The 26,205-nt window shown below is 41.0% G+C and overlaps 36 non-coding genes and 28 pseudogenes across 36 annotated transcripts; 11 read left to right on the top strand and 53 right to left on the bottom strand.

Moving 5' to 3' along the window:
- Positions 1-3,555: 3,555 nt before the first annotated feature.
- Positions 3,556-3,674, bottom strand: LOC117967524 (5S ribosomal RNA). Its single transcript, XR_004662070.2, has one exon. It is a non-coding gene; the product is annotated as a 5S ribosomal RNA (ribosomal RNA).
- Positions 3,675-3,774: 100 nt separating this feature from the next.
- LOC131713884 (5S ribosomal RNA) lies at positions 3,775-3,893 on the bottom strand (annotated as a pseudogene).
- Positions 3,894-4,007: 114 nt separating this feature from the next.
- On the bottom strand, positions 4,008-4,126 carry LOC117967527 (5S ribosomal RNA; annotated as a pseudogene).
- Positions 4,127-4,240: 114 nt separating this feature from the next.
- On the bottom strand, positions 4,241-4,359 carry LOC131711839 (5S ribosomal RNA). Its single transcript, XR_009313728.1, has one exon. It is a non-coding gene; the product is annotated as a 5S ribosomal RNA (ribosomal RNA).
- Positions 4,360-4,473: 114 nt separating this feature from the next.
- Positions 4,474-4,582, bottom strand: LOC131716348 (5S ribosomal RNA; annotated as a pseudogene).
- A 114-nt stretch (positions 4,583-4,696) lies between these two features.
- On the bottom strand, positions 4,697-4,815 carry LOC131712844 (5S ribosomal RNA). The gene has a single exon (XR_009314732.1). It is a non-coding gene; the product is annotated as a 5S ribosomal RNA (ribosomal RNA).
- Positions 4,816-4,929: 114 nt separating this feature from the next.
- On the bottom strand, positions 4,930-5,048 carry LOC131712070 (5S ribosomal RNA). The gene has a single exon (XR_009313959.1). It is a non-coding gene; the product is annotated as a 5S ribosomal RNA (ribosomal RNA).
- Positions 5,049-5,148: 100 nt separating this feature from the next.
- LOC131716517 (5S ribosomal RNA) lies at positions 5,149-5,257 on the bottom strand (annotated as a pseudogene).
- A 100-nt stretch (positions 5,258-5,357) lies between these two features.
- LOC131718128 (5S ribosomal RNA) lies at positions 5,358-5,476 on the bottom strand. Its single transcript, XR_009317024.1, has one exon. It is a non-coding gene; the product is annotated as a 5S ribosomal RNA (ribosomal RNA).
- Positions 5,477-5,590: 114 nt separating this feature from the next.
- LOC131710709 (5S ribosomal RNA) lies at positions 5,591-5,709 on the bottom strand. Its single transcript, XR_009312591.1, has one exon. It is a non-coding gene; the product is annotated as a 5S ribosomal RNA (ribosomal RNA).
- A 100-nt stretch (positions 5,710-5,809) lies between these two features.
- On the bottom strand, positions 5,810-5,928 carry LOC131710120 (5S ribosomal RNA). Its single transcript, XR_009311989.1, has one exon. It is a non-coding gene; the product is annotated as a 5S ribosomal RNA (ribosomal RNA).
- Positions 5,929-6,028: 100 nt separating this feature from the next.
- On the bottom strand, positions 6,029-6,147 carry LOC131711142 (5S ribosomal RNA). The gene has a single exon (XR_009313024.1). It is a non-coding gene; the product is annotated as a 5S ribosomal RNA (ribosomal RNA).
- Positions 6,148-6,247: 100 nt separating this feature from the next.
- LOC131714034 (5S ribosomal RNA) lies at positions 6,248-6,366 on the bottom strand (annotated as a pseudogene).
- Positions 6,367-6,466: 100 nt separating this feature from the next.
- Positions 6,467-6,585, bottom strand: LOC131710918 (5S ribosomal RNA). Its single transcript, XR_009312801.1, has one exon. It is a non-coding gene; the product is annotated as a 5S ribosomal RNA (ribosomal RNA).
- Positions 6,586-6,685: 100 nt separating this feature from the next.
- On the bottom strand, positions 6,686-6,804 carry LOC131713551 (5S ribosomal RNA; annotated as a pseudogene).
- Positions 6,805-6,904: 100 nt separating this feature from the next.
- Positions 6,905-7,023, bottom strand: LOC131713835 (5S ribosomal RNA; annotated as a pseudogene).
- A 114-nt stretch (positions 7,024-7,137) lies between these two features.
- LOC131711992 (5S ribosomal RNA) lies at positions 7,138-7,256 on the bottom strand. Its single transcript, XR_009313881.1, has one exon. It is a non-coding gene; the product is annotated as a 5S ribosomal RNA (ribosomal RNA).
- Positions 7,257-7,370: 114 nt separating this feature from the next.
- Positions 7,371-7,489, bottom strand: LOC131711443 (5S ribosomal RNA). The gene has a single exon (XR_009313326.1). It is a non-coding gene; the product is annotated as a 5S ribosomal RNA (ribosomal RNA).
- Positions 7,490-7,603: 114 nt separating this feature from the next.
- LOC131718129 (5S ribosomal RNA) lies at positions 7,604-7,722 on the bottom strand. The gene has a single exon (XR_009317025.1). It is a non-coding gene; the product is annotated as a 5S ribosomal RNA (ribosomal RNA).
- A 100-nt stretch (positions 7,723-7,822) lies between these two features.
- Positions 7,823-7,941, bottom strand: LOC131712281 (5S ribosomal RNA). The gene has a single exon (XR_009314174.1). It is a non-coding gene; the product is annotated as a 5S ribosomal RNA (ribosomal RNA).
- A 114-nt stretch (positions 7,942-8,055) lies between these two features.
- Positions 8,056-8,184, bottom strand: LOC131716448 (5S ribosomal RNA; annotated as a pseudogene).
- Positions 8,185-8,298: 114 nt separating this feature from the next.
- On the bottom strand, positions 8,299-8,417 carry LOC131713886 (5S ribosomal RNA; annotated as a pseudogene).
- A 114-nt stretch (positions 8,418-8,531) lies between these two features.
- LOC131718130 (5S ribosomal RNA) lies at positions 8,532-8,650 on the bottom strand. The gene has a single exon (XR_009317026.1). It is a non-coding gene; the product is annotated as a 5S ribosomal RNA (ribosomal RNA).
- Positions 8,651-8,764: 114 nt separating this feature from the next.
- Positions 8,765-8,883, bottom strand: LOC131712940 (5S ribosomal RNA). The gene has a single exon (XR_009314828.1). It is a non-coding gene; the product is annotated as a 5S ribosomal RNA (ribosomal RNA).
- Positions 8,884-8,997: 114 nt separating this feature from the next.
- Positions 8,998-9,116, bottom strand: LOC131711338 (5S ribosomal RNA). Its single transcript, XR_009313222.1, has one exon. It is a non-coding gene; the product is annotated as a 5S ribosomal RNA (ribosomal RNA).
- Positions 9,117-9,216: 100 nt separating this feature from the next.
- Positions 9,217-9,335, bottom strand: LOC131718131 (5S ribosomal RNA). Its single transcript, XR_009317027.1, has one exon. It is a non-coding gene; the product is annotated as a 5S ribosomal RNA (ribosomal RNA).
- A 114-nt stretch (positions 9,336-9,449) lies between these two features.
- Positions 9,450-9,568, bottom strand: LOC131718805 (5S ribosomal RNA). Its single transcript, XR_009317701.1, has one exon. It is a non-coding gene; the product is annotated as a 5S ribosomal RNA (ribosomal RNA).
- Positions 9,569-9,682: 114 nt separating this feature from the next.
- On the bottom strand, positions 9,683-9,801 carry LOC131712140 (5S ribosomal RNA). Its single transcript, XR_009314030.1, has one exon. It is a non-coding gene; the product is annotated as a 5S ribosomal RNA (ribosomal RNA).
- Positions 9,802-9,915: 114 nt separating this feature from the next.
- On the bottom strand, positions 9,916-10,034 carry LOC131710066 (5S ribosomal RNA). Its single transcript, XR_009311936.1, has one exon. It is a non-coding gene; the product is annotated as a 5S ribosomal RNA (ribosomal RNA).
- A 100-nt stretch (positions 10,035-10,134) lies between these two features.
- On the bottom strand, positions 10,135-10,243 carry LOC131715050 (5S ribosomal RNA; annotated as a pseudogene).
- A 114-nt stretch (positions 10,244-10,357) lies between these two features.
- LOC131712103 (5S ribosomal RNA) lies at positions 10,358-10,476 on the bottom strand. Its single transcript, XR_009313992.1, has one exon. It is a non-coding gene; the product is annotated as a 5S ribosomal RNA (ribosomal RNA).
- Positions 10,477-10,590: 114 nt separating this feature from the next.
- LOC131715375 (5S ribosomal RNA) lies at positions 10,591-10,699 on the bottom strand (annotated as a pseudogene).
- A 114-nt stretch (positions 10,700-10,813) lies between these two features.
- Positions 10,814-10,932, bottom strand: LOC131712591 (5S ribosomal RNA). Its single transcript, XR_009314482.1, has one exon. It is a non-coding gene; the product is annotated as a 5S ribosomal RNA (ribosomal RNA).
- A 114-nt stretch (positions 10,933-11,046) lies between these two features.
- Positions 11,047-11,155, bottom strand: LOC131715051 (5S ribosomal RNA; annotated as a pseudogene).
- A 100-nt stretch (positions 11,156-11,255) lies between these two features.
- LOC131718132 (5S ribosomal RNA) lies at positions 11,256-11,374 on the bottom strand. The gene has a single exon (XR_009317028.1). It is a non-coding gene; the product is annotated as a 5S ribosomal RNA (ribosomal RNA).
- A 114-nt stretch (positions 11,375-11,488) lies between these two features.
- LOC131716061 (5S ribosomal RNA) lies at positions 11,489-11,597 on the bottom strand (annotated as a pseudogene).
- Positions 11,598-11,697: 100 nt separating this feature from the next.
- LOC131715052 (5S ribosomal RNA) lies at positions 11,698-11,806 on the bottom strand (annotated as a pseudogene).
- A 100-nt stretch (positions 11,807-11,906) lies between these two features.
- Positions 11,907-12,025, bottom strand: LOC131713768 (5S ribosomal RNA; annotated as a pseudogene).
- Positions 12,026-12,125: 100 nt separating this feature from the next.
- Positions 12,126-12,244, bottom strand: LOC131718133 (5S ribosomal RNA). Its single transcript, XR_009317029.1, has one exon. It is a non-coding gene; the product is annotated as a 5S ribosomal RNA (ribosomal RNA).
- A 100-nt stretch (positions 12,245-12,344) lies between these two features.
- On the bottom strand, positions 12,345-12,453 carry LOC131715053 (5S ribosomal RNA; annotated as a pseudogene).
- Positions 12,454-12,553: 100 nt separating this feature from the next.
- LOC131712464 (5S ribosomal RNA) lies at positions 12,554-12,672 on the bottom strand. Its single transcript, XR_009314355.1, has one exon. It is a non-coding gene; the product is annotated as a 5S ribosomal RNA (ribosomal RNA).
- A 100-nt stretch (positions 12,673-12,772) lies between these two features.
- Positions 12,773-12,891, bottom strand: LOC131718134 (5S ribosomal RNA). Its single transcript, XR_009317030.1, has one exon. It is a non-coding gene; the product is annotated as a 5S ribosomal RNA (ribosomal RNA).
- Positions 12,892-12,990: 99 nt separating this feature from the next.
- Positions 12,991-13,109, bottom strand: LOC131711921 (5S ribosomal RNA). Its single transcript, XR_009313810.1, has one exon. It is a non-coding gene; the product is annotated as a 5S ribosomal RNA (ribosomal RNA).
- A 100-nt stretch (positions 13,110-13,209) lies between these two features.
- Positions 13,210-13,328, bottom strand: LOC131710067 (5S ribosomal RNA). Its single transcript, XR_009311937.1, has one exon. It is a non-coding gene; the product is annotated as a 5S ribosomal RNA (ribosomal RNA).
- A 100-nt stretch (positions 13,329-13,428) lies between these two features.
- LOC131715054 (5S ribosomal RNA) lies at positions 13,429-13,537 on the bottom strand (annotated as a pseudogene).
- Positions 13,538-13,637: 100 nt separating this feature from the next.
- LOC131716030 (5S ribosomal RNA) lies at positions 13,638-13,746 on the bottom strand (annotated as a pseudogene).
- A 114-nt stretch (positions 13,747-13,860) lies between these two features.
- On the bottom strand, positions 13,861-13,969 carry LOC131716268 (5S ribosomal RNA; annotated as a pseudogene).
- Positions 13,970-14,069: 100 nt separating this feature from the next.
- On the bottom strand, positions 14,070-14,188 carry LOC131711907 (5S ribosomal RNA). Its single transcript, XR_009313796.1, has one exon. It is a non-coding gene; the product is annotated as a 5S ribosomal RNA (ribosomal RNA).
- Positions 14,189-14,302: 114 nt separating this feature from the next.
- Positions 14,303-14,421, bottom strand: LOC131711219 (5S ribosomal RNA). The gene has a single exon (XR_009313102.1). It is a non-coding gene; the product is annotated as a 5S ribosomal RNA (ribosomal RNA).
- A 100-nt stretch (positions 14,422-14,521) lies between these two features.
- LOC131711909 (5S ribosomal RNA) lies at positions 14,522-14,640 on the bottom strand. Its single transcript, XR_009313798.1, has one exon. It is a non-coding gene; the product is annotated as a 5S ribosomal RNA (ribosomal RNA).
- Positions 14,641-15,107: 467 nt separating this feature from the next.
- On the bottom strand, positions 15,108-15,226 carry LOC131713516 (5S ribosomal RNA; annotated as a pseudogene).
- A 100-nt stretch (positions 15,227-15,326) lies between these two features.
- On the bottom strand, positions 15,327-15,446 carry LOC131715309 (5S ribosomal RNA; annotated as a pseudogene).
- Positions 15,447-15,547: 101 nt separating this feature from the next.
- Positions 15,548-15,666, bottom strand: LOC131711410 (5S ribosomal RNA). The gene has a single exon (XR_009313293.1). It is a non-coding gene; the product is annotated as a 5S ribosomal RNA (ribosomal RNA).
- A 202-nt stretch (positions 15,667-15,868) lies between these two features.
- LOC131716354 (5S ribosomal RNA) lies at positions 15,869-15,986 on the top strand (annotated as a pseudogene).
- Positions 15,987-16,087: 101 nt separating this feature from the next.
- LOC131712886 (5S ribosomal RNA) lies at positions 16,088-16,206 on the top strand. The gene has a single exon (XR_009314773.1). It is a non-coding gene; the product is annotated as a 5S ribosomal RNA (ribosomal RNA).
- Positions 16,207-16,320: 114 nt separating this feature from the next.
- On the top strand, positions 16,321-16,439 carry LOC131712520 (5S ribosomal RNA). Its single transcript, XR_009314411.1, has one exon. It is a non-coding gene; the product is annotated as a 5S ribosomal RNA (ribosomal RNA).
- Positions 16,440-16,539: 100 nt separating this feature from the next.
- Positions 16,540-16,658, top strand: LOC131713811 (5S ribosomal RNA; annotated as a pseudogene).
- A 100-nt stretch (positions 16,659-16,758) lies between these two features.
- Positions 16,759-16,877, top strand: LOC131713267 (5S ribosomal RNA; annotated as a pseudogene).
- Positions 16,878-16,988: 111 nt separating this feature from the next.
- On the top strand, positions 16,989-17,107 carry LOC131713984 (5S ribosomal RNA; annotated as a pseudogene).
- Positions 17,108-25,195: 8,088 nt separating this feature from the next.
- LOC131711102 (5S ribosomal RNA) lies at positions 25,196-25,314 on the top strand. Its single transcript, XR_009312984.1, has one exon. It is a non-coding gene; the product is annotated as a 5S ribosomal RNA (ribosomal RNA).
- Positions 25,315-25,414: 100 nt separating this feature from the next.
- Positions 25,415-25,533, top strand: LOC131716814 (5S ribosomal RNA). The gene has a single exon (XR_009315699.1). It is a non-coding gene; the product is annotated as a 5S ribosomal RNA (ribosomal RNA).
- Positions 25,534-25,633: 100 nt separating this feature from the next.
- Positions 25,634-25,752, top strand: LOC131714183 (5S ribosomal RNA; annotated as a pseudogene).
- Positions 25,753-25,852: 100 nt separating this feature from the next.
- Positions 25,853-25,971, top strand: LOC131713630 (5S ribosomal RNA; annotated as a pseudogene).
- A 114-nt stretch (positions 25,972-26,085) lies between these two features.
- LOC131716314 (5S ribosomal RNA) lies at positions 26,086-26,194 on the top strand (annotated as a pseudogene).
- Positions 26,195-26,205: the final 11 nt, after the last annotated feature.

Consider the following 26,205-nt stretch of genomic DNA (forward strand, 5'->3'; position numbering starts at 1 on the left):
TTTCAAGTAACTAACTACATCCCTTACCGAACATATTGTATCCGCTATATCCCTTCCTGGCACACAATAAGTTTGGGAGGAGGATATTATCTTAGGCAATACCGCTTTCAAACGATTTGTGAAAATCCTTGTTAGTGCCTTATAATCACAATTCAACAGACTTATGGGCCGGTAGTTTTTTAATAAGGCTTTATCTCCTTGTTTCTTGTAGATTAAAGTAACTATCCCCATTCTCATTGTTGGACTTAAAAGACCTTTCTCTTTAACCTCTTTAAATACTTGTAATAAAATAGGGCAGATAAGATTTTTAAATTTAAGATAAAATTCCAGGGTTAACCCATCTGAACCAGGACTTTTATTAGTTGTCATATCCTGCAAGGCGTCTTCTAGTTCCTCCAACCTAATCTCCTTCTCACAACTCTCCCTGTCTTCCTCACTCACTTTAGTTGCTATAAAAGAAAGTATTTTCTCCCTCTCCTCCAAAATTGTACCTTGTTTTTTAAAAAGCCCTGTGTAAAAATTACAAACTTCTTTTAAGATTTCACCCTGTTCTTCAGTTACTTCCCCATTACTTTTAGTCAGTTCTTCTATATAGGAATCCTGTTGTCTTTGTTTTTCAAGCCCAAAAAAGAATGTAGTGCTTTTCTCTCCCTCCACCACGTCTGGCTTTGGATCTTAGTATTGCCCCCTCACAGCGCTCGTTTTCAATTCCTTTAATTTTGTCTTGCAATTCCTCAATTCTGTTATAATTCATATCCATCAGTTCTGCTGCCTTCTCATATTCACGTTTAAGTTCTACCTGAACCTCCTGCTCATTCTTAATTTTAATTTTATTTCTATTTATCCCATATTGAATGCAGTATTTCTTTATATTGTATTTTAAATTATCCCACCATATTCGTTTTTCATTTTGAAACAATGGACACTTCATACTATCCCTAATTAATATTTCAATTCCCTTACTAAACAAATCTTCTTTCAAAAATTGATTATTAAGACACCACAACCCTGGTCCTTTATGCAACTTATTAAACAGGACTTGAAAAGAGAAAGCAGCATGATCGCTGAAAGAGGTGAATTTATAACCAATCTTCCCCAGGTAGCTAAGAAAGTTAACATGACATATTCCAAAATCTATTCTGCTTTGGTTTAATTCCTTTTGTACAAACTGTCTCCTGGAGAAATCCCTCTTTAAAGAATTTCGGCATCTCCAGAAATCAATATAATTATAATTCTCCAAATGCCTTGCCAACAAATTTCTGGAATAATCACCTTTGAAAACCATTCCTGATGCGATGTCAATAGTGCTCATAGCTACATTGAAGTCTCCCACCATAATGACATTGTCTGCTCCTAGGTGTCTCTCTAGGCCAGTAAAAAAATCAAAACGCTCCTTTTGATCATTAGGAGCATAACAATTAACCAATTCAAAACAGTTATTTTTAAAATGAATTTGCATTTTTATAAATCTCCCTTCGGTATCCTTCTCTAACAAAGAAACGCTTTCCTTAAAATTATTACTAACTAATACAGCCACCCCTCTCCTGTGGTTGGAATAATTACTAGTATAGATGTCCCCATTCCATAAATGCTTGAAATCATGAATAAAAACGTCATCCCAGAAAGTTTCCTGCAGGCAGACAATATCATTCTTATTTACATTAATTAAAACTTGTTCAAGTTTAGCAAAATTCCTTAACCCATTTACATTAAGTGATAATATTGAGACCATTCCTGCAAAAAGAAGAAACAATTCTTTCAAAAACCTGACCATTATGCTTCCTCTTCCTGCAGAACATCAAACCCTTTTGTTTTAATCATTTTTGCAACCGTTGTTTTGCAAACCAATGTCCCAATGTCTTTCTTTTTCCTCACACATCTGGATGTGATCTTATCAAGGTTAGGTTTCACTTTCACCTTCGATCTTCTAAACATTTTTTTTCCCCCTGTCTCAACCCATTCCTCCTTCTCTATTTTGTTATTTCCAATTCCCTCAGCCACAGTTAGCATAGTTTTCCCTAAAGGGCAAGTTATGCTCAACCCTTCTGTTGAACAGTCTCCAGCAGCTTGTACCTGCTCTACCCCCTCCTTACTTGTTGATGCAGCTTCCAACCGGACCCCCATCTCCCTTGCAATATCTGTCGATAGTGTTTGGTCATCAGCAGCCTCCATTTCTATAACTGCAGCTTGTGGCTCCTTCCCAGCATTCATTCTCGGTGCTGCAGTTTCACTCACCACTTTCCCATTTGTTGATGCAGCTTCCACCCAGTCCCCCGACTCCCTTGCAATATCTGTCGATAGTGTTTGGTCATCAGCAGCCTCCATTTCTATAACTGCAGCTTGAGGCTCCTCTCCAGCATTCAGTCTCGGTACTGCAGTTTCACTTCCTGCTTTTTTATGAGTGCCCTCCAACTCCTTATGCTCCAGTGGTCCAGTAATATCATCGTCTTCCTCAGTTCCTCTATCACTGTCAGTACCCTTGTCCTTGCTCCCAGCCTTACTGTCCGAGTCAATGCAAATGCACCACTGCGGCTTCCTCCTACACTCCTCACAGCGCGGCGCTGCACAGTTCCTGCTTGAGTGCCCCTGAACCCCGCAATCAAAACAAATGAAAGTGGGGCAGTCCTTGAGTAGATGTTCCGAGGACAGACATGACAGGCAAACTTTATGTTGATTGTTATGTATCACCCTAAAATGTCTCAGCCCCTCAGCTGTTACAAACTTTGCACTGTAAGGCAATGACTTTACTTCATTAGTGAATTGAACCATAACAAACCTTGTCCCATCAGCAACATGAGTACCTGGGTAAAACCTTCTTTTCACATCTGAGCAGATTACAACTCCCCATGCCATTAGCTTACTCCTAATGTCCAGGTCAGATATATATGCAGGCAAATTTAAAAAAGAAACCACCACTTTACCTGAAGAAAGTGGCTCACATTCAAAATTATTTCCCTTTATGCATATTCCTCCAAGCAGTATTTCAGCCACTTCTCTGCTCTCCACCGTAATTTCATATTTGTCCTGTTGTTTAGGAACACATGCAAATACTTTCCCAAATCCACACTGCTTATCAGTGGCATTTATCACATCTTCAGCTGAAATCTTTGAATTGTCCTTAACCAGAACAACCACCGTATACTCTTTTTTATAAATCCTTTTTTCTCCATGAGGCCTTTTTTCAGCTCCACTTGTGTCCCCGGCATGCCTAGACATGCCTAGGGACATTGTCCGTTGTACATCCACAACTCCAGGCACACAATCCTTTTCAATCACAACAGTCCTAGAAATGTCCAAAGAAAATCCAAGAAAAAAGATGAATATTAAAGTAGAAAAACCTCAAAATAAAATCCCCAAACAGAGATTCCTCCACTAGCACAGTGTAGCTTCCTCCTCTGATCACCTGACCAATCCCACAATGCACCAGGCTTATTCAAGGTGGTGTGGCCGCAGGCGATTGCATTTCTGCTTTCATGACTTTTATGTTTAGTGAGCTGGGGGTGATTCCTCCAAAATTTCCTTTTGTCCTCCACACATTTCAATTGTAAAATGTAATGCCTGCAGCACTTGATATTCCCAGGTGGTCTCCCATCCAAGTACTAACCAAGCCCAACATAGCTTAGCTTCTGAGATCAAATGAGATCAGGCTTATTCAAGGTGGTGTGGCCGCAGGCGATTGCTTTTTTGCTTTCATGACTTTTATGTTTAGTGAGCTGGGGGTGATTCCTCCAAAATTTCCTTTTGTCCTCCACACATTTAAATTGTAAAACGTAATGCCTGCAGCACTTGATATTCCCAGGTGGTCTCCCACCCAAGTACTAACCAAGCCCAACATTGCTTAGCTTCTGAGATTAGACGAGATCAGGCTGATTCAAGGTGGTGTGGCCGCAGGTGATTGCATTTCTGCTTTCATGACTTTTATGTTTAGTGAGCTGGGGGTGATTCCTCCAAAATTTCCTTTTGTCCTCCACACATTTCAATTGTAAAATGTAATTACAAAAATGTAATGCCTGCAGCACTTGATATTCCCAGGTGGTCTCCCATCCAAGTACTAACCAAGCCCAACATTGCTTAGCTTCTGAAATCAGACATGATCAGGCTTATTCAAGGTGGTGTGGCCACAGGCGATTGCATTTCTGCTTTCATGACTTTTATGTTTAGTGAGCTGGGGGTGATTCCTCCAAAATTTCCTTTTGTCCTCCACACATTTCAATTGTAAAATGTAATTACAAAAATGTAATGCCTGCAGCACTTGATATTCCCAGGTGGTCTCCCATCCAAGTACTAACCAAGCCCAACATTGCTTAGCTTCTGAGATCAGACAAGATCAGGCTTATTCAAGGTGGTGTGGCCGCAGGCGATTGCATTTCTGCTTTCATGACTTTTATGTTTAGTGAGCTGGGGGTGATTCCTCCAAAATTTCCTTTTGTCCTCCACACATTTCAATTGTAAAATGTTATTACAAAAATGTAATGCCTGCAGCACTTGATATTGCCAGGTGGTCTCCCATCCAAGTACTAACCAAGCCCAACATTGCTTAGCTTCTGAGATCAGGCTTATTCAAGGTGGTGTGGCCACAGGCGATTGCATTTCTGCTTTCATGACTTTTATGTTTAGTGAGCTGGGGGTGATTCCTCCAAAATTTCCTTTTGTCCTCCACACATTTCAATTGTAAAATGTAATTACAAAAATATAATGCCTGCAGCACTTGATATTCCCAGGTGGTCTCCAATCCAAGTACTAACCAAGCCCAACATTGCTTAGCTTCTGAGATCAGACGAGATCAGGCTTATTCAAGGTGGTGTGGCCGCAGGCGATTGCATTTCTGCTCTCATGACTTTTATGTTTAGTGAGCTGGGGGTGATTCCTCCAAAATTTCCTTTTGTCCTCCACACATTTCAATTGTAAAATGTAATTACAAAAATGTAATGCCTGCAGCACTTGATATTCCCAGGTGGTCTCCCATCCAAGTACTAACCAAGCCCAACATTGCTTAGCTTCTGAGATCAGACGAGATCAGGCTTATTCAAGGTGGTGTGGCCACAGGTGATTGCATTTCTGCTTTCATGACTTTTATGTTTAGTGAGCTGGGGGTGATTCCTCCAAAATTTCCTTTTGTCCTCCACACATTTCAATTGTAAAATGTAATGCCTGCAGCACTTGATATTCCCAGGTGGTCTCCCATCCAAGTACTAACCAAACCCAACATTGCATAGCTTCTGAGATCAGGCTTATTCAAGGTGGTGTGGCAGCAGGCAATTGCATTTCTGCTTTCATGACTTTTATGTTTAGTGAGCTGGGGGTGATTCATCCAAAATTTCCTTTTGTCGTCCACACATTTCAATTGTAAAATGTAATGCCTGCAGCACTTGATATTCCCAGGTGGTCTCCCATCCAAGTACTAACCAAGCCCAACATTGCTTAGCTTCTGAGATCAGACGAGATCAGGCTTATTCAAGGTGGTGTGGCCGCAGGCGATTGCATTTCTGCTTTCATGACTTTTATGTTTAGTGAGCTGGGGGTGATTCCTCCAAAATTTCCTTTTGTCCTCCACACATTTCAATTGTAAAATGTAATTACAAAAATGTAATGCCTGCAGCACTTGATATTCCCAGGTGGTCTCCCATCCAAGTACTAACCAAGCCCAACATTGCTTAGCTTCCGAGATCAGACGAGATCAGGCTTATTCAAGGTGGTCTGGCCGCAGGCAATTGCATTTCTGCTTTCATGACTTTTATGTTTAGTGAGCTGGGGGTGATTCCTCCAAAATTTCCTTTTGTCCTCCACACATTTCAATTGTAAAATGTAATGCCTGCAGCACTTGATATTCCCAGGTGGTCTCCCATCCAAGTACTAACCAAGCCCAACATTGCTTAGCTTCTGAGATCAGACGAGATCAGGCTTATTCAAGGTGGTATGGCTGCAGGCGACTGCATTTCTGCTTTCATGACTTTTATGTTTAGTGAGCTGGGGGTGATTCCTCCAAAATTTCCTTTTGTCCTCCACACATTTCAATTGTAAAATGTAATGCCTGCAGCACTTGATATTCCCAGGTGGTCTCCCATCCAACTACTAACCAAGCCCAACATTGCTTAGCTTCTGAGATCAGACGAGATCAGGCTTATTCAAGGTGGTGTGGCCGCAGGCGATTGCATTTCTGCTTTCATGACTTTTATGTTTAGTGAGCTGGGGGTGATTCCTCCAAAATTTCCTCTCCTCCTCCACACATTTCAATTTTAAAATGTAATGCCTGCAGCACTTGATATTCCCAGGTGGTCTCCCATCCAAATACTAACCAAGCCCAACATTGCTTAGCTTCTGAGATCAGGCGAGATCAGGCTTATTCAAGGTGGTGTGCCCGCAGGCAATTGCATTTCTGCTTTCATGACTTTTATGTTTAGTGAGCTGGGGGTGATTCCTCCAAAATTTCCTTTTGTCCTCCACACATTTCAATTGTAAAATGTAATGCCTGCAGCACTTGATATTCCCAGGTGGTCTCCCATCCAAGTACTAACCAAGCCCAACATTGCTTAGCTCCTGAGATCAGACGAGATCAGGCTTATTCAAGGTGGTGTGGCCGCAGGCGATTGCATTTCTGCTTTCATGACTTTTATGTTTAGTGAGCTGGGGGTGATTCCTCCAAAATTTCCTTTTGTCCTCCACACATTTCAATTGTAAAATGTAATGCCTGCAGCACTTGATATACCCAGGTGGTCTCCCATCCAAGTACTAACCAAGCCCAACATTGCTTAGCTTCTGAGATCAGACGAGATCAGGCTTATTCAAGGTGGTGTGGACGCAGGCGATTGCCTTTGTGCTTTCATGACTTTTATGTTTAGTGAGCTGGGGGTGATTCCTCCAAAATTTCCTTTTGTCCTCCACACATTTCAATTTTAAAATGTAATGCCTGCAGCACTTGATATTCCCAGGTGGTCTCCCATCCAAGTTCTAACCAAGCCCAACATTGCTTAGCTTCAGAGATCAGACGAGATCAGGCTTATTCAAGGTGGTGTGGCCGCAGGCAATTGCATTTCTGCTTTCATGACTTTTATGTTTAGTGAGCTGGGGGTGATTCCTCCAAAATTTCCTTTTTTTGTCCACACATTTCAATTGTAAAATGTAATTACAAAAATGTAATGCCTGCAGCACTTGATATTCCCAGGTGGTCTCCCATCCAAGTACTAACCAAGCCCAACATTGCTTAGCTTCTGATATCAGACGAGATCAGGCTTATTCAAGGTGGTGTGGCCGCAGGCGATTGCATTTCTGCTTTCATGACTTTTATGTTTAGTGAGCTGGGGTTGATTCCTCCAAAATTTCCTTTTGTCCTCCACACATTTCAATTGTAAAATGTAATTACAAAAATGTAATGCCTGCAGCACTTGATATTCCCAGGTGGTCTCCCATCCAAGTACTAACCAAGCCCAACATTGCTTAGTTTCTGAGATCAGACGAGATCAGGCTTATTCAAGGTGGTGTGGCCGCAGGTGATTGCATTTCTGCTTTCATGACTTTTATGTTTAGTGAGCTGGGGGTGATTCCTCCAAAATTTCCTTTTTTTGTCCACACATTTCAATTGTAAAATGTAATTACAAAAATGTAATGCCTGCAGCACTTGATATTCCCAGGTGGTCTCCCATCCAAGTACTAACCAAGCCCAACATTGCTTAGCTTCTGAGATCAGACGAGATCAGGCTTATTCAAGGTGGTGTGGCCGCAGGCGATTGCATTTCTGCTCTCATGACTTTTATGTTTAGTGAGCTGGGGGTGATTCCTCCAAAATATCCTTTTGTCCTCCACACATTTCAATTGTAAAATGTAATGCCTGCAGCACTTGATATTCCCAGGTGGTCTCCCATCCAAGTACTAACCAAGCCCAACACTGCTTAGCTTCTGAGATCAGACGAGATCAGGCTTATTCAAGGTGGTGTGGCAGCAGGCGATTGCATTTCTGCTTTCATGACTTTTATGTTTAGTGAGATGGGGGTGATTCCTCTCAAATTTCCTTTTGTCCTCCACACATTTCAATTGTGAAATGTAATTACAAAAATGTAATGCCTGCAGCACTTGATATTCCCAGGTGGTCTCCCATCCAAGTACTAACCAAGCCCAACATTGCTTAGCTTCGGAGATCAGGCGATATCAGGCTTGATAAGGCTTATTCAAGGTGGTGTGGCCGCTGGCGATTGCATTTCTGCTTTCATGACTTTTATGTTTAGTGAGCTGGGTGTGATTCCTCTAAAATTTCCTTTTGTCCTCCACACATTTCAATTGTAAAATGTAATTACAATAATGTAATGCCTGCAGCACTTAATATTCCCAGGTGGTCTCCCATCCAAGTACTAACCAAGCCCAACATTGCTTAGCTTCTGAGATCAGACGAGATCAGGCTTATTGAAGGTGGTGTGGTCGCAGGCGATTGCATTTCTGCTTTCATGACTTTTATGTTTAGTGAGCTGGGGGTGATTCCTCCAAAATTTCCTAATGTCCTCCACACATTTCAATTGTAAAATGTAATTACAAAAATGTAATGCCTGCAGCACTTGATATTCCCAGGTGGTCTCCCATCCAAGTACTAACCAAGCCCAACATTGCTTAGCTTCTGAGATCAGACGAGATCAGGCTTATTCAAGGTGGTGTGGCCGCAGGCGATTGCATTTCTGCTTTCATGACTTTTATGTTTAGTGAGCTGGGGGTGATTACTCCAAAATTTCCTTTTGTCCTCCACACATTTCAATTGTAAAATGTAATTACAAAAATGTAATGCCTGCAGCACTTGATATTCCCAGGTGGTCTCCCATCCAAGTACTAACCAAGCCCAACATTACTTAGCTTCTGAGAGCAGACGAGATCAGGCTTATTCAAGGTGGTGTGGCCGCAGGCGATTGCATTTCTGCTTTCATGACTTTTATGTTTAGTGAGCTGGGGGTGATTACTCCAAAATTTCCTAATGTCCTCCACACATTTCAATTGTAAAATGTAATTACAAAAATGTAATGCTTGCAGCACTTGATATTCCCAGGTGGTCTCCCATCCAAGTACTAACCAAGCCCAACATTGCTTAGCTTCTGAGATCAGACGAGATCAGGCTTATTCAAGGTGGTGTGGCCGCAGGCGATTGCATTTCTGCTTTCATGACTTTTATGTTTAGTGAGCTGGGGGTGATTCCTCCAAAATTTCCTTTTGTCCTCCACACATTTCAATTGTAAAATGTAATGCCTGCAGCACTTGATATTCCCAGGTGGTCTCCCATCCAAGTACTAACCAAGCCCAACATTGCTTAGCTTCTGAGATCAGACGAGATCAGGCTTATTCAAGGTGGTGTGGCCGCAGGCGATTGCATTTCTGCTTTCATGACTTTTATGTTTAGTGAGCTGGGGGTGATTCCTCCAAAATTTCCTTTTGTCCTCCACACATTTCAATTGTAAAATGTAATTATAAAAATGTAATGCCTGCAGCACTTGATATTCCCAGGTGGTCTCCCATCCAAGTACTAACCAAGCCCAACGTTGCTTAGCTTCTGAGATCAGACGAGATCAGGCTTATTCAATGTGGTGTGGCCGCAGGCGATTGCATTTCTGCTTTCATGACTTTTATGTTTAGTGAGCTGGGGGTGAGTCCTCCAAAATTTCCTTTTGTCCTCCACACATTTCAATTGTAAAATGTAATTACAAAAATGTAATGCCTGCAGCCCTTGATATTCCCAGGTGGTCTCCCATCCAAGTACTAACCAAGCCCAACACTGCTTAGCTTCTGAGATCAGACGAGATCAGGCTTATTCAAGGTGGTGTGGCCGCAGGCGATTGCATTTCTGCTTTCATGACTTTTATGTTTAGTGAGCTGGGGGTGATTCCTCCAAAATTTCCTTTTGTCCTCCACACATTTCAATTGTAAAATGTAATTACAAAAATGTAATGCCTGCAGCACTTGATATTCCCAGGTGGTCTCCCATCCAAGTACTAACCAAGCCCAACACTGCTTAGCTTCTGAGATCAGACGAGATCAGGCTTATTCAAGGTGGTGTGGCCGCAGGCGATTGCATTTCTGCTTTCATGACTTTTATGTTTAGTGAGGTGGGGGTGATTCCTCCAAAATTTCCTTTTGTCCTCCACACATTTCAATTGTAAAATGTAATGCCTGCAGCACTTGATATTCCCAGGTGGTCTCCCATCCAAGTACTAACCAAGCCCAACATTGCTTAGCTTCTGAGATCAGGCTTATTCAAGGTGGTGTGGCCGCAGGCGATTGCATTTCTGCTTTCATGACTTTTATGTTTAGGGAGCTGGGGGTGATTCCTCCAAAATTTCCTTTTGTCCTCCACACATTTCAATTGTAAAATGTAATTACAAAAATGTAATGCCTGCAGCACTTGATATTCCCAGGTGGTCTCCCATACAAGTACTAACCAAGCCCAACATTGCTTAGCTTCTGAGCTCAGACGAGATCAGGCTTATTCAAGGTGGTGTGGCCGCAGGCGATTGCATTTCTGCTTTCATGACTTTTATGTTTAGTGAGCTGGGGGTGATTCCTCCAAAATTTCCTTTTGTCCTCCACACATTTCAATTGTAAAATGTAATTACAAAAATGTAATGCCTGCAGCACTTGATATTCCCAGGTGGTCTCCCATCCAAGTACTAACCAAGCCCAACATTGCTTAGCTTCTGAGATCAGGCTTATTCAAGGTGGTATGGCCGCGGGCGATTGCATTTCTGCTTTCATGACTTTTATGTTTAGTGAGCTGGGGGTGATTCCTCCAAAATTTCCTTTTGTCCTCCACACATTTCAATTGTAAAATGTAATTACAAAAATGTAATGCCTGCAGCACTTGATATTCCCAGGTGGTCTCCCATCCAAGTACTAACCAAGCCCATCATTGCTTAGCTTCTGAGATCAGGCGAGATCAGGCTTATTCAAGGTGGTGTGGCCGCAGGCGATTGCATTTCTGCTTTCATGACTTTTATGTTTAGTGAGCTGGGGGTGATTCCTCCAAAATTTCCTTTTGTCCTCCACACATTTCAATTGTAAAATGTAATTACAAAAATGTAATGCCTGCAGCACTTGATATTCCCAGGTGGTCTCCCATCCAAGTACTAACCAAGCCCAACATTGCTTAGCTTCTGAGATCAGGCTTATTCAAGGTGGTGTGGCCGCAGGCGATTGCATTTCTGCTTTCATGACTTTTATGTTTAGTGAGCTGGGGGTGATTCCTCCAAAATTTCCTTTTGTCCTCCACACATTTCAATTGTAAAATGTAATGCCTGCAGCACTTGATATTCCCAGGTGGTCTCCCATCCAAGTACTAACCAAGCCCAACATTGCTTAGCTTCTGAGATCAGACGAGATCAGGCTTATTCAAGGTGGTGTGGCCGCAGGCGATTGCATTTCTGCTTTCATGACTTTTATGTTTAGTGAGCTGGGGGTGAGTCCTCCAAAATTTCCTTTTGTCCTCCACACATTTCAATTGTGAAATGTAATTACAAAAATGTAATGCCTGCAGCACTTGATATCCCCAGGTGGTCTCCCATCCAAGTACTAACCAAGCCCAACATTGCTTAGCTTCTGAGATCAGGCTTATTCAAGGTGGTGTGGCCGCAGGCGATTGCATTTCTGCTTTCATGACTTTTATGTTTAGTGAGCTGGGGGTGATTCCTCCAAAATTTCCTTTTGTCCTCCACACATTTCAATTGTAAAATGAAATGCCTGCAGCACTTGATATTCCCAGGTGGTCTCCCATCCAAGTACTAACCAAGCCCAACATTGCTTAGCTTCTGAGATCAGGCTTATTCAAGGTGGTGTGGCCGCAGGCGATTGCATTTCTGCTTTCATGACTTTTATGTTTAGTGAGCTGGGGGTGATTCCTCCAAAATTTCCTTTTGTCCTCCACACATTTCAATTGTAAAATGTAATGCCTGCAGCACTTGATATTCCCAGGTGGTCTCCCATCCAAGAACTAACCAAGCCCAACACTGCTTAGCTTCTGAGATCAGACGAGATCAGGCTTATTTAAGGTGGTGTGGCCGCAGGCGATTGCATTTCTGCTTTCATGACTTTTATGTTTAGTGAGCTGGGGGTGATTCCTCCAAAATTTCCTTTTGTCCTCCACACATTTCAATTGTAAAATGTAATGCCTGCAGCACTTGATATTCCCAGGTGGTCTCCCATCCAAGTACTAACCAAGCCCAACATTGCTTAGCTTCTGAGATCAGACGAGATCAGGCTTATTCAAGGTGGTGTGGCCGCAGGCGATTGCATTTCTGCTTTCATGACTTTTATGTTTAGTGAGCTGGGGGTGATTCCTCCAAAATTTCCTTTTGTCCTCCACACATTTCAATTGTAAAATGTAATGCCTGCAGCACTTGATATTCCCAGGTGGTCTCCCATCCAAGTACTAACCAAGCCCAACATTGCTTAGCTTCTGAGATCAGGCTTATTCAAGGTGGTGTGGCCGCAGGCGATTGCATTTCTGCTTTCATGACTTTTATGTTTAGTGAGCTGGGGGTGATTCCTCCAAAATTTCCTTTTGTCCTCCACACATTTCAATTGTAAAATGTAATGCCTGCAGCACTTGATATTCCCAGGTGGTCTCCCATCCAAGTACTAACCAAGCCCAACACTGCTTAGCTTCTGAGATCAGACGAGATCAGGCTTATTTAAGGTGGTGTGGCCGCAGGCGATTGCATTTCTGCTTTCATGACTTTTATGTTTAGTGAGCTGGGGGTGATTCCTCCAAAATTTCCTTTTGTCCTCCACACATTTCAATTGTAAAATGTAATGCCTGCAGCACTTGATATTCCCAGGTGGTCTCCCATCCAAGTACTAACCAAGCCCAACATTGCTTAGCTTCTGAGATCAGACGAGATCAGGCTTATTCAAGGTGGTGTGGCCGCAGGCGATTGCATTTCTGCTTTCATGACTTTTATGTTTAGTGAGCTGGGGTGATTCCTCCAAAATTTCCTTTTGTCCTCCACACATTTCAATTGTAAAATGTAATGCCTGCAGCACTTGATATTCCCAGGTGGTCTCCCATCCAAGTACTAACCAAGCCCAACACTGCTTAGCTTCTGAGATCAGACGAGATCAGGCTTATTCAAGGTGGTGTGGCCGCAGGAGATTGCATTTCTGCTTTCATGACTTTTATGTTTAGTGAGCTGGGGGTGATTCCTCCAAAATTTCCTTTTGTCCTCCACACATTTCAATTGTAAAATGTAATGCCTGCAGCACTTGATATTCCCAGGTGGTCTCCCATCCAAGTACTAACCAAGCCCAACACTGCTTAGCTTCTGAGATCAGACGAGATCAGGCTTATTCAAGGTGGTGTGGCCGCAGGCGATTGCATTTCTGCTTTCATGACTTTTATGTTTAGTGAGCTGGGGGTGATTCCTCCAAAATTTCCTTTTGTCCTCCACACATTTCAATTGTAAAATGTAATGCCTGCAGCACTTGATATTCCCAGGTGGTCTCCCATCCAAGTACTAACCAAGCCCAACATTGCTTAGCTTCTGAGATCAGGCTTATTCAAGGTGGTGTGGCCGCAGGCGATTGCATTTCTGCTTTCATGACTTTTATGTTTAGTGAGCTGGGGGTGATTCCTCCAAAATTTCCTTTTGGCCTCCACACATTTCAATTGTAAAATGTAATGCCTGCAGCACTTGATATTCCCAGGTGGTCTCCCATCCAAGTACTAACCAAGCCTAACATTGCTTAGCTTCTGAGATCAGGCTTATTCAAGGTGGTGTGGCCGCAGGCGATTGAATTTCTGCTTTCATGACTTTTATGTTTAGTGAGCTGGGGGTGATTCCTCCAAAATTTCCTTTTGGCCTCCACACATTTCAATTGTAAAATGTAATTACAAAAATGTAATGCCTGCAGCACTTGATATTCCCAGGTGGTCTCCCATCCAAGTACTAACCAAACCCAACATTGCTTAGCTTCTGAGATCAGACTTATTCAAGGTGGTGTGGCCGCAGGCGATTGCATTTCTGCTTTCATGACTTTTATGTTTAGTGAGCTGGGGGTGATTCCTCCAAAATTTCCTTTTGTCCTCCACACATTTCAATTGTAAAATGTAATGCCTGCAGCACTTGATATTCCCAGGTGGTCTCCCATCCAAGTACTAACCAAGCCCAATATTGCTTAGCTTCTGAGATCAGACGAGATCAGGCTTATTCAAGGTGGTGTGGCCGCAGGCGATTGCATTTCTGCTTTCATGACGTTTATGTTTAGTGAGCTGGGGGTGATTCCTCCAAAATTTCCTTTTGGCCTCCACACATTTCAATTGTAAAATGTAATTACAAAAATGTAATGCCTGCAGCACTTGATATTCCCAGGTGGTCTCCCATCCAAGTACTAACCAAACCCAACATTGCTTAGCTTCTGAGATCAGACGAGATCAGGCTTATTCAAGGTGGTGTGGCCGCAGGCGATTGCATTTCTGCTTTCATGACTTTTATGTTTAGGGAGGTGGGGGTGATTCCTCCAAAATTTCCTTTTGTCCTCCACACATTTCAATTGTAAAATGTAATGCCTGCAGCACTTGATATTCCCAGGTGGTCTCCCATCCAAGTACTAACCAAGCCCAATATTGCTTAGCTTCTGAGATCAGACGAGATCAGGCTTATTCAAGGTGGTGTGGCCGCAGGCGATTGCATTTCTGCTTTCATGACTTTTATGTTTAGTGAGCTGGGGGTGATTCCTCCAAAATTTCCTTTTGTCCTCCACACATTTCAATTGTAAAATGTAATGCCTGCAGCACTTGATATTCCCAGGTGGTCTCCCATCCAAGTACTAACCAAGCCCAACATTGCTTAGCTTCTGAGATCAGACGAGATCAGGCTTATTTTTTTTTTTTTTTTTTTTATTCCTCCAAAATTTCCTTTTGTCCTCCACACATTTCAATTGTAAAATGTAATTACAAAAATGTAATGCCTGCAGCACTTGATATTCCCAGTTGGTCTCCCATCCAAGTACTAACCAAGCCCAACATTGCTTAGCTTCTGAGATCAGGCTTATTTTTTTTTTTTTTTTATTTTTTTTTTTTTCTTATTCCTCCAAAATTTCCTTTTGTCCTCCACACATTTCAATTGTAAAATGTAATTACAAAAATGTAATGCCTGGAGCACTTGATATTCCCAGGTGGTCTCCCATCCAAGTACTAACCAAGTCCAACATTGCTTAGCTTCTGAGATCAGACGAGATCAGGCTTATTCAAGGTGGTGTGGCCGCAGGCGATTGCATTTCTGCTTTCATGACTTTTATGTTTAGTGAGCTGGGGGTGATTCCTCCAAAATTTCCTTTTGTCCTCCACACATTTCAATTGTAAAATGTAATGCCTGAAGCACTTGATATTCCCAGGTGGTCTCCCATCCAAGTACTAACCAAGCCCCAACATTGCTTAGCTTCTGAGATCAGACGAGATCAATCTTATTCAAGGTGGTGTGGCCGCAGGCGATTGCATTTCTGCTTTCATGACTTTTATGTTTAGTGTGCTGGGGGTGATTCCTCCAAAATTTCCTTTTGTCCTCCACACATTTCAATTGTAAAATAGTAATGCCTGCAGCACTTGATATTCCCAGGTGGTCTCCCATCCAAGTACTAACCAAGCCCAACATTGCTTAGCTTCTGAGATCAGACGAGATCAGGCTTATTAAAGGTGGTGTGGCCACAGGCGATTGCATTTCTGCTTTCATGACTTTTATGTTTAGTGAGCTGGGGGTGATTCCTCCAAAATTTCCTTTTGTCGTCCACACATTTCAATTGTAAAATGTAATTACAAAAATGTAATGCCTGCAGCACTTGATATTCCCAGGTGGTCTCCCATCCAAGTACTAACCAAGCCCAACATTGCTTAGCTTCTGAGATCAGGCAAATTCAAGGTGGTCTAACCGCCTTGAATAAGCCTGATCTCGTCTGATCTCAGTAGCTAAGCAATGTTGGGCTTGGTTAGTATTTGGATGGGAGACCACCTGGGAACATCAAGTGCTGCTAGCATTACATTTTACAATTGAAATGTGTGGAGGACAAAAGGAAATTTTGGAGGAATCACCCCTAGCTCACTAAACATAAAAGTCATGAAAGCAGAAATGCAATCGCCTGCGGCCACACCACCTTGAATAAGCCTGATCTCGTCTGATCTCAGAAGCTAAGCAATGTTGGACTTGGTTAATACTTGGATGGGAGACCACCTGGGAATATCAAGTGCTGCAGGCATTACACTTTTGTAATTACATTTTACAATTGAAATGTGTGGAGGACAAAAGGAAATTTTGGAGGAATCACCCCCAGCTCACTAAACATAAAAGTCATGAAAGCAGAAATGCAATCGCCTGCGGCCACACCACCTTGAATAAGCCTGATCTCGTCTGATCACAGAAGCTAAGCAATGTTGGGCTTGGTTAGTACTTGGATGGGAGACCTCCTGGGAATATCAAGTGCTGCAGGCATTACATTTTACAATTGAAATGTGTGGAGGACAAAAGGAAATTTTGGAGGAATCACCCCCAGCTCACTAAACATAAAAGTCATGAAAGCAGAAATGCAATCGCCTGCGTCCACACCACCTTGAATAAGCCTGATCTCGTCTGATCTCAGAAGCTAAGCAATGTTGTGCTTGGTTAGTACTTGGATGGGAGACCACCTGGGAATATCAAGTGCTGCAGGCATTACATTTTACAATTGAAATGTGTGGAGGACAAAAGGAAATTTTGGAGGAATCACCCCCAGCTCACTAAACATAAAAGTCAAGAAAGCAGAAATGCAATCGCCTGCAGCCACACCACCATGAATAAGCCTGATCTCGTCTGATCTCAGAAGCTAAGCAATGTTGGGCTTGGTTAGTACTTGGATGGGAGACCACCTGGAAATATCAAGTGCTGCAGGCATTACATTTTTGTAATTACATTTTACAATTGAAATGTGTGGACAAAAGGAAATTTTGGAGGAATCACCCCCAGCTCACTAAACATAAAAGTCATGAAAGCAGAAATGCAATCGCCTGCGGCCGCACCACCTTGAATAAGCCTGATCACATCTGATCTCAGAAGCTAAGCAATGTTGGGCTTGGTTAGTACTTGAATGGGAGACCACCTCGGAATATCAAGTGCTGCAGACATTACATTTTGTGCCGTATTGAATTCAGCAATAGCCTCTTTGGCTGTCAATCATTTTAAAATTGTATAAAGACGTCAGGTGGAGGAAGAGAGAGGGTGATTGTAGGAAGTGATGTAATAGTTGACGCAGAGAGAGAGAGAGAATTAGAGAATGCAGTATGGCATTTAGTTGTAATAGTTTTTTTTTTGTTTGTTTTTTTTGGTGCCTAAGCTTACCGTTAATTAATATATGAAATATAGCTTTGACACCACGGATGTTTTGTGTATGGCGAAATTCGTTGGGACAGGAATGATGTCAAGTCAACGATTGAGGAATAAAGTGGCGAGTGATTTGAAACTTGCAGGACCAGTGAAGACGCCGACACGGTTTGCAATTTTGAATTCGACAATGGTTATTTAATGCGTGGAGAACAATCCATATTGATTTAAATTAACGAGACTGAAACCTGGAGTTTTTATACTGCTGTATTACTAGCTGGATAAACCTGGAGTTTTCTGCATATTGCTCTATTATTGGCGAGACTGAAACCTGTTTTTTTTTGTTTTGTTTTTTTTTTTTTTTGTTTTTGTTGCCTACTGGATTGTTATGGAGTTGTCCTGCACGTGTATTTGAGGAGGACGGCTGACAACTGTAGCGGGACTTAATCAATATTATGGAAGTTCCCGTCGTTTCTCTTTTGGGAAAATGACTGTTTAGATCTATGTCACGTCCTTTCTTACTTTGCTTGACTTTATTATAGCCTCCCGGTCATTATTTCTGTTACTTACCTTGATGCAAACTGCTTGTTTATTATCTGTATGTTGGTGTAATGACTTGGAAAACATTGTCTGTTTGAAACCAGATATATTTATGACCAGATTTAAAGAAAGTGTTTGATTATTTTCATACTAATGGTTTTTTCCCTTCTTTCTTTCTCTCTCTCCATTTTAAAACTGTATTAACTGAGTTTCTTTGCATATGAATCAGCTAAACTGAATTGCTATTTGTATAACTTGTGATATGAATAGTTTGTGAATGTTTGTTGTATTGAGGGTATAAAATTGATTCTTTGTATAAATCAGTTAAACTGAATTGATACTTGTACAACCTGTGATATTGATAGTTTCTTTGCATATGAATCAGTTAAACTGAATTGCCATTTTCTCAATATGTGATATAGATGGTTCGTGAATGTTTGCTGTGTGTAAAGAACTGCATCCGAGGAATAACCATAGTTAATCCGTTAGGAGGGCTCAATATGAGTAATGGAATTACCATTTAACTATAAAAAAATCTTATTGGCTATTCAGTTTAATTGCTTGTGCTATGCTTAGGATAATGCGGAGACCATGTAAATTGAGAAATATACTATTGTATGTTTCTTAATAGATGTGGTTTCAATGATTGGGAACTAATTGAGTACTAAAGGTGTCAAGGAAGAATGCTCTTAAATGTGTGTTGTGTGGTGTAAAACGAAAATGAGTGACAGTACTGGTTATGGAATAAATGTTAATGGGTGTTTATTTAAACCCCTATGCTTAAGTTATCAAGAGTCAGTTGCAATTTTTATATTGTAGGGTCACGTAGGTAGAAACTTGGTTTTGCTACAAGGTCCGAGTAACGAGTTGTGTTTTATTGGGAAGTTTATATATACTTTCCTGGCGCCCGAACTTTATTAGGCCAATTTCGTTACATAATTTGGCGCCAGAACAGGGACAGAAACAAATGTGAATATTTTTGCTTCTGACGGTTTGATTGTTGATAAAATGGCGGAAGAAGTCAATTATGATAACTTTGCATTGATAGGGCAGGATCTATTGTTAGAACCAGTACCTGTTACATGTGGTTCTTCATGTAGGGTCTGATCGTTCATTGTTTACTCCATGATTAAGACCTTTGCCAACACCCACTCCAAGAGCTAGAGGGGTTGGTAACCACGCTGAATTTCGTACTTTAATTGGTACTATAGACTATAGAGATAGTTAAAGAGGTATCAAAGGAAACTCAGGCTGCACATGAACAGTTGTTGAAAAACCAGAAAGAAATACAAGAGCAGATGCGCTCTGATTTTGTGAGGCTGGAGTTTAATTTGGAGAAGGAAAGACAAAAGCAGTTAAGTGAGATTATGACTTTTGTGGAGAAGGAATTTCAGAATTTTGGACGGATAATAATTGAGAAAATTGAGGGAGAATCTGCCAAGGTTAAAGAAGAAGGAATTTGGAATATGAAGCAGTTAACTTCAGAAGTGGGTAGTGAACTACAGCAGGTAATTCAAAATGTGCAGAGTTTAGCTCAGTCAACAGTGGATGAGATTACAGGCTTTAAAACACAAATTATCATAGAATTTGAGGATTTACAGGGTTGTCTGCAGAAAGAAATAGAGGTGTTGAGTAATCAAATCAGTCAATTACAAAAAAGTGTGGAAGTAAAGCAAGTTGGAAAGCAAGGTGAACAATTACGTTCTCCTATGGTAATTAAGAGTGGGGATCGTTTGGGAAATGTTGGAAAATTACCAGTTAAATTGTTGTTTCCATCATTTGGAACGTCTGAAGATGAGCCAGACCCTATTTCATATTTAGAAAAATGTCAGGATTTTTTGGCTTTAAGACCTATGTCTGATGAGGACATTCTTGCTACTTTAAGGAATGTATTATTTGGAACAGCTAGAGCTTGGTGGGAAATTGCTAGAAGTCAAGTTCATACATGGTCAGAATTTAAGTCTCGGTTTATGGCAGCTTTTCTGTCTGAGGACTATGAAGATGAATTGGCAGAGAGGATAAGAACTAGAAGGCAACAGGAAGGAGAGAGTGTGCGTGATTTTGCGTTTGTACTGCAGGTTCTATGTAAAAAATGGAAATCCGATATGTCTGAGTCAGAAGTAGTTAAAATGATTTTGAGAAATATGAATCCTCATTTAACTTCCCAGTTAAGATTAAGAGTACAAACTGTAGAAGAACTAGTATGTCTGGGAGGTCAGTTGGAAAAGGATCAACTCAATCAATATGAGTTTGATCAACGCAGCGCTTTGCAAAGCAAAAGTAAGGATGAGACTAGTAAACATAATGAAAGAAGTGTCGTACCTAGTGTAAGTGGTTCTACTGTTTTGTGTTGGAGATGTAATGGGCAACACCTTCCTGGGAATTGCCCACGGTATAAGTCAACCAAACAAATAGAGCCTGGAAATAGGTATATTAGTAATAGAAATTTTAATCAATCTTCAACTACTAAAATGGATTCTTCGGTTTCTACTGTGAGTGGAACACTGCCGGAAGTGGTAAAAAAGCCTCATGGGAAAAATGTTAAACCATCTGAGAAGCAGACACCTGAAAGTATATTGAAACAACTGGTGGTGTGTGTAACAATCCGTAATTGGGTTGGAAATGCCCTCTTGGATACAGGCTCATCTTTCACTCTATTACAGGAGCAAATGTGGGAGAAATTAAAACAAGCTGGGAGGGAGCTCCTTTGTATTTAGCAAATGGAGAGGAGTGTGTGCCAATAGGAAGCATTCCGCTTTTATATGAAATGCATGGATTTAGATGGACGGTACCCACAGTAGTTTTGCCATCTGGGAAATTAGCGTATGTTCTTGTCTTTGGTCTTGATTTTATCACAAAAAGTGGAATACAAATTGATGTTCGTCATCAGGAGTATGGGATTTTTTGGGATAAAAACCAAAGAAAATTTCCTTTCCAGGTGGGAAGAGTTGAAGAAGGCCTCTTCAGCTGCAAATTTTCTATATTCAGCTATTAAACCTTCTGATAGTTTCCACTCTTTGTCTAAAGTGGTTTCTCAGGAAAAGCAACGGCAAACGTTGATTGCAGATGCAGTGAGTCAAGCTGATTTATCAGAGGAGGAAGTTGAGTTACTATCAAAACTTATACAAGATTATCCAAAGGTGTGTACTCTAAAGCTGGGTCGAACTTTGGTTTTACAGCATAGAATCCATACTAGAAGTCTGGTGTCCATTAAGCAAAAGTCGTATCGAATGTCTGCAAGTAAACAGCAGATGGTTAAAGAACATATTATGGATATGTTAGAGAAAGGTGTTATTGAACACTCTTTCTCTTCTTGGGCTTTTCCTGTGGTTTTATCTCCAAAGAAAGATGGTTCAAGTAGGTTCTGTGTAGATTATAGGAAATTAAATGCTGAAACTGAAGATGATGCTTTTCCTATGCCTTCCATTAACGAGATTCTTGAATCCTTGTCGGGAGCTATTATTTTTTCTACTTTGGATTTGAATAGTGGATACTGGCAAGTGGAAATGGATGAAGACAGTAAAACCAAGACTGCATTTGTTTCTCCATTTGGCCTTTTTAAGGTAATGCCTTTTGGTTTAAGAATGCTCCAGCTACTTTCCAACGCTTAATGGAAAGAGTGTTGGGAGAGTTGCGGCGAAGAACTTGTTTTGTGTATTTGGATGATATTATCATCTATTCATCGAATGTACAACAACATCTACAAGATTTGGAAGATGTTTTGAAGAAGTTGGATGAGGCAGGATTAACTATGAACTTAAAGAAATGTCAATTCTGCAAACGCCATATTAAGTTTCTGGGGCATGTGGTGACTGGAGATGGTATCGGAGCTGATCCTGAAAAGATGGAGGCAGTGAAGATCTTTCCAGAGCCTAAAACCGTTAAAGATATTCAAAGATTCTTAGGCATGGCTGGGTGGTATCATAGGTTTGTGCCTAATTTTTCACAGATTGCTGAACCTTTGAATGCCTTAAAGAAGAAGAATTCTACGTTTAAGTGGACTGCTGAATGTGATAGAGCTTTTCAGACATTGAAAGACTGCCTGACTTCTCCTCCGATTTTAGGTCATCCGGATCTTCGTCTTCCTTTCATTGTTTATACGGACACTAGTGGTCATGGTCTGGGAGCAATTTCAGCCCAACAATCGTCTCAGTCATCAGAGAAAGTCATAGCTTATGCTAGTAGGTCTTTAACAGCTCCTGAAAGAAACTACTCTACAACTGAACGGGAATGCCTGGCTGTTGTTTGGGCATTGGAGAAGTGGCGACATTACTTGGAGGGAATACGCTTTACTGTTGTTACTGATCATTCTTCTCTCTTGTGGGTGTTCAACACTACTAAACCTAATTCTCGTTTGATTCGTTGGGCGATTCGCCTTCAAGAATTCACATTTGCTGTAGAGTATCGAAAGGGAAAGTTGAACTGTGCACCTGATGCTCTTTCGCAAGCACCTGTTGATTCTGCTGAAAACATCTTGTTGAGTGTGCAGACTAATAAGCAACAAGCATTGTTCGAACCTTTTCCTCTCAGTGACGAGGATATCTGGAAAGCTCAGAAAGCAGATCTAGAAGTACAGGAATTGTATCAACAACTCCTTGTTGGAGTAGAAGAAAATAATCCAGGAAGTAACAGTTCTATTACTTATGAGATATTGGAGGATAAAGTCTATCGAAAAGTGAAACAATCTGATCAAGGATATCGCTATCAAGTCTTTATTCCTCAAGCTATGCAAAATCAAGTTATATCTGCTTATCATGATAATCCTATGAGTGGTCATTTTGGTAGATATAAAACATTGAAAAGGATAACTGAGGTAGCCTTCTGGCCTAAAATGTGGAAGGATGTGATTAAATATGTGCAGAATTGTGTTACTTGTCAGGTTTACAAACCTGAGAATAGACTTCCAGGAGGGAAGCTTCAACAGACTGAAGTTCATCGGCCATGGGAGATGGTTGGTGTGGATTTGATGGGTCCGTTACCCCGGAGTGTTAAAGGAAACACTCAGTTACTTGTGGTAGTAGATTACTACTATAAGTGGGTGGAGTTATTTCCTTTGCGAAAGGGCACGGCTGATGTTGTGAGTAGGATCTTGGTTAATGAAATTTTCACGAGATGGGGAACTCCTGATTGTGTTCTTTCAGATCGTGGTCCTCAGTTTGTATCACAAATCCTACAGGAAGTGTGTGATCGATGGCTTGTTGTAAAAAAATTCACTACGGCTTATCATCCTCAGACCAACTTAACGGAAAGGGTAAATCGAACTTTAAAACCCATGATTGCTTCTTTTGTAGGGAATCAGCACAATAAATGGGATCAGTATTTGTCTGAATTTCGCTTTGCTATAAACTCAGCAATTCAAGAATCCACTGGATTTTCGCCGGCTGAGATAAATTTGGGACGGCGTCTCCAAGGTCCCTTAGAGAAGACCTTGCAGTGTGCAGTTAATCCTGATGCTTCTGCTTATGAGGTAGTTTCCAATCTTGATCATATGCGTAAGCATATTTCTGAAAATGTACATAAGGCTAGAATTCGGCAAGAAAGAAACTATAATTAACATCATAGAGAAGTAAATTATGACCTCAAGGTTTACTCAGGAGGAGATTGATTTAGCTACCCCATGTAGTGTTAGCTTTTAAGAAGGGGGGGGGGGGGAAATGTGCCGTATTGAATTCAGCACTAGCCTGTTTGGCTGTCAATCATTTTAAAATTGTATAAAGACGTCAGGTGGAGGAAGAGAGAGGGTGATTGTAGGAAGTGACGTAATAATTGACGCAGAGAGAGAGAGAATGAGAGAATGCAGTATGGCAATAAGTTGTAATAGGTTTTTTTGTTTGTTTTTTTTGGTGTCTAAGCTTACCGTTAATTAATATATGAAATATAGCTTTGACACCACGGATGTTTTGTGTATGGGGAAATTCGTTGGGACAGGAATGATGTCAAGTCAACGATTGAGGAATAAAGTGGTGAGTGATTTGAAACGTGCAGGACCAGTGAAGACGCCGACACGGTTTGCAATTTTGAATACACCAATGGTTATTTAATGCGTGGAGAACAATCCATATTGATTTAAATTAACGAGACTGAAACCTGGAGTTTTTATACTGCTGTATTACTAGCCGGATAAACCTGGAGTTTTCTGCATATTGCTCTATTATTGGCGAGACTGAAACCTGTTTTTTTTTTGTTTTGTTTTGTTTTTTTTTGTTTTTGTTGCCTACTGGATTGTTATGGAGTTGTCCTGCACGTGTATTTGAGGAGGACGGCTGACAACTGTAGCGGGACTTAATCAATATTATGGAAGTTCCCGTCGTTTCTCTTTTGGGAAAATGACTGTTTAGATCTATGTCACGTCCTTTCTTACTTTGCTTGACTTTATTATAGCCTCCCGGTCATTATTTCTGTTACTTACCTTGATGCAAACTGCTTGTTTATTATCTGTATGTTGGTGTAATGACTTGGAAAACATTGTCTGTTTGAAACCAGATATATTTATGACCAGATTTAAAGAAAGTGTTTGATTATTTTCATACTAATGGTTTTTTCCCTTCTTTCTTTCTCTCTCTCCATTTTAAAACTGTATTAACTGAGTTTCTTTGCATATGAATCAGCTAAACTGAATTGCTATTTGTATAACTTGTGATATGAATAGTTTGTGAATGTTTGTTGTATTGAGGGTATAAAATTGATTCTTTGCATATGAATCAGTTAAACTGAATTGCCATTTTCTCAATATGTGATATAGATGGTTCGTGAATGTTTGCTGTGTGTAAAGAACTGCATCCGAGGAATAACCATAGTTAATCCGTTAGGAGGGCTCAATATGAGTAATGGAATTACCATTTAACTATAAAAAAATCTTATTGGCTATTCAGTTTAATTGCTTGTGCTATGCTTAGGATAATGCGGAGACCATGTAAATTGAGAAATATACTATTGTATGTTTCTTAATAGATGTGGTTTCAATGATTGGGAACTAATTGAGTACTAAAGGTGTCAAGGAAGAATGCTCTTAAATGTGTGTTGTGTGGTGTAAAACGAAAATGAGTGACAGTACTGGTTATGGAATAAATGTTAATGGGTGTTTATTTAAACCCCTATGCTTAAGTTATCAAGAGTCAGTTGCAATTTTTATATTGTAGGGTCACGTAGGTAGAAACTTGGTTTTGCTACAAGGTCCGAGTAACGAGTTGTGTTTTATTGGGAAGTTTATATATACTTTCCTGGCGCCCGAACTTTATTAGGCCAATTTCGTTACAATTTTACAATTGAAATGTGTGGAGGACAAAAGGAAATTTTGGAGGAATCACCCCCAGCTCACTAAACATAAAAGTCATGAAAGCAGAAATGCAAAAGTCTGCGGCCACACCACATTGAATAAGCCTGATCTCGTCTGATCTCAGAAGCTAAGCAATGTTGGGCTTGGTTAGTACTTGGATGGGAGACCACCTGGGAATATCAAGTGCTGCAGGCATTACATTTTATAATTGAAATGTGTGGAGGACAAAAGGAAATTTTGGAGGAATCACCCCCAGCTCACTAAACATAAAAGTCATGAAAGCAGAAATGCAATCGCCTGCGGCCACACCACATTGAATAAGCCTGATCTCGTCTGATCTCAGAAGCTAAGCAATGTTGGGCTTGGTTAGTACTTGGATGGGAGACCACCTGGGAATATCAAGTGCTGCAGGCATTACATTTTACAATTGAAATGTGTGGAGGACAAAAGGAAATTTTGGAGGAATCACCCCCAGCTCACTAAACATAAAAGTCATGAAAGCAGAAACGGAATTGCCTGCGGCCACACCACCTTGAATAAGCCTGATCTCGTCTGCTCTCTGAAGCTAAGCAATGTTGGGCTTGGTTAGTATTTGAATGGGAGACCACCTGGGAATGTCAAGTGCTGCAGGCTTTACATTTTACAATTGAAATGTGTGGAGGACAAAAGGAAATTTTGGAGGAATCACCCCCAGCTCACTAAACATAAAAGTCATGAAAGCAGTAATGCAATCGCCTGTGGCCACATCACCTTGAATAAGGCTGATCTCGTCTGATCTCAGAAGCTAAGCAATGTTGGGCTTGGTTAGTACTTGGATGGGAGACCACCTGGGAATATCAAGTGCTACAGGCATTACATTTTTGTAATTACATTTTACAATTGAAATGTGTGGAGGAGAAAAGGAAATTTTGGAGGAATCACCCCCAGCTCACTAAACATAAAAGTCATGAAAGCAGAAATGCAATCGCCTGCGGCCACACCACCTTGAATAAGTCTGATCTCAGAAGCTAAGCAATGTTGGGCTTGGTTAGTACTTGGATGGGAGACCACCTGGGAATATCAAGTGCTACAGGCATTACATTTTTG

The sequence above is a fragment of the Acipenser ruthenus genome, chromosome 44, assembly GCF_902713425.1.
Source record: "Acipenser ruthenus chromosome 44, fAciRut3.2 maternal haplotype, whole genome shotgun sequence".
Taxonomy (NCBI): Eukaryota; Metazoa; Chordata; class Actinopteri; order Acipenseriformes; family Acipenseridae; genus Acipenser; species Acipenser ruthenus.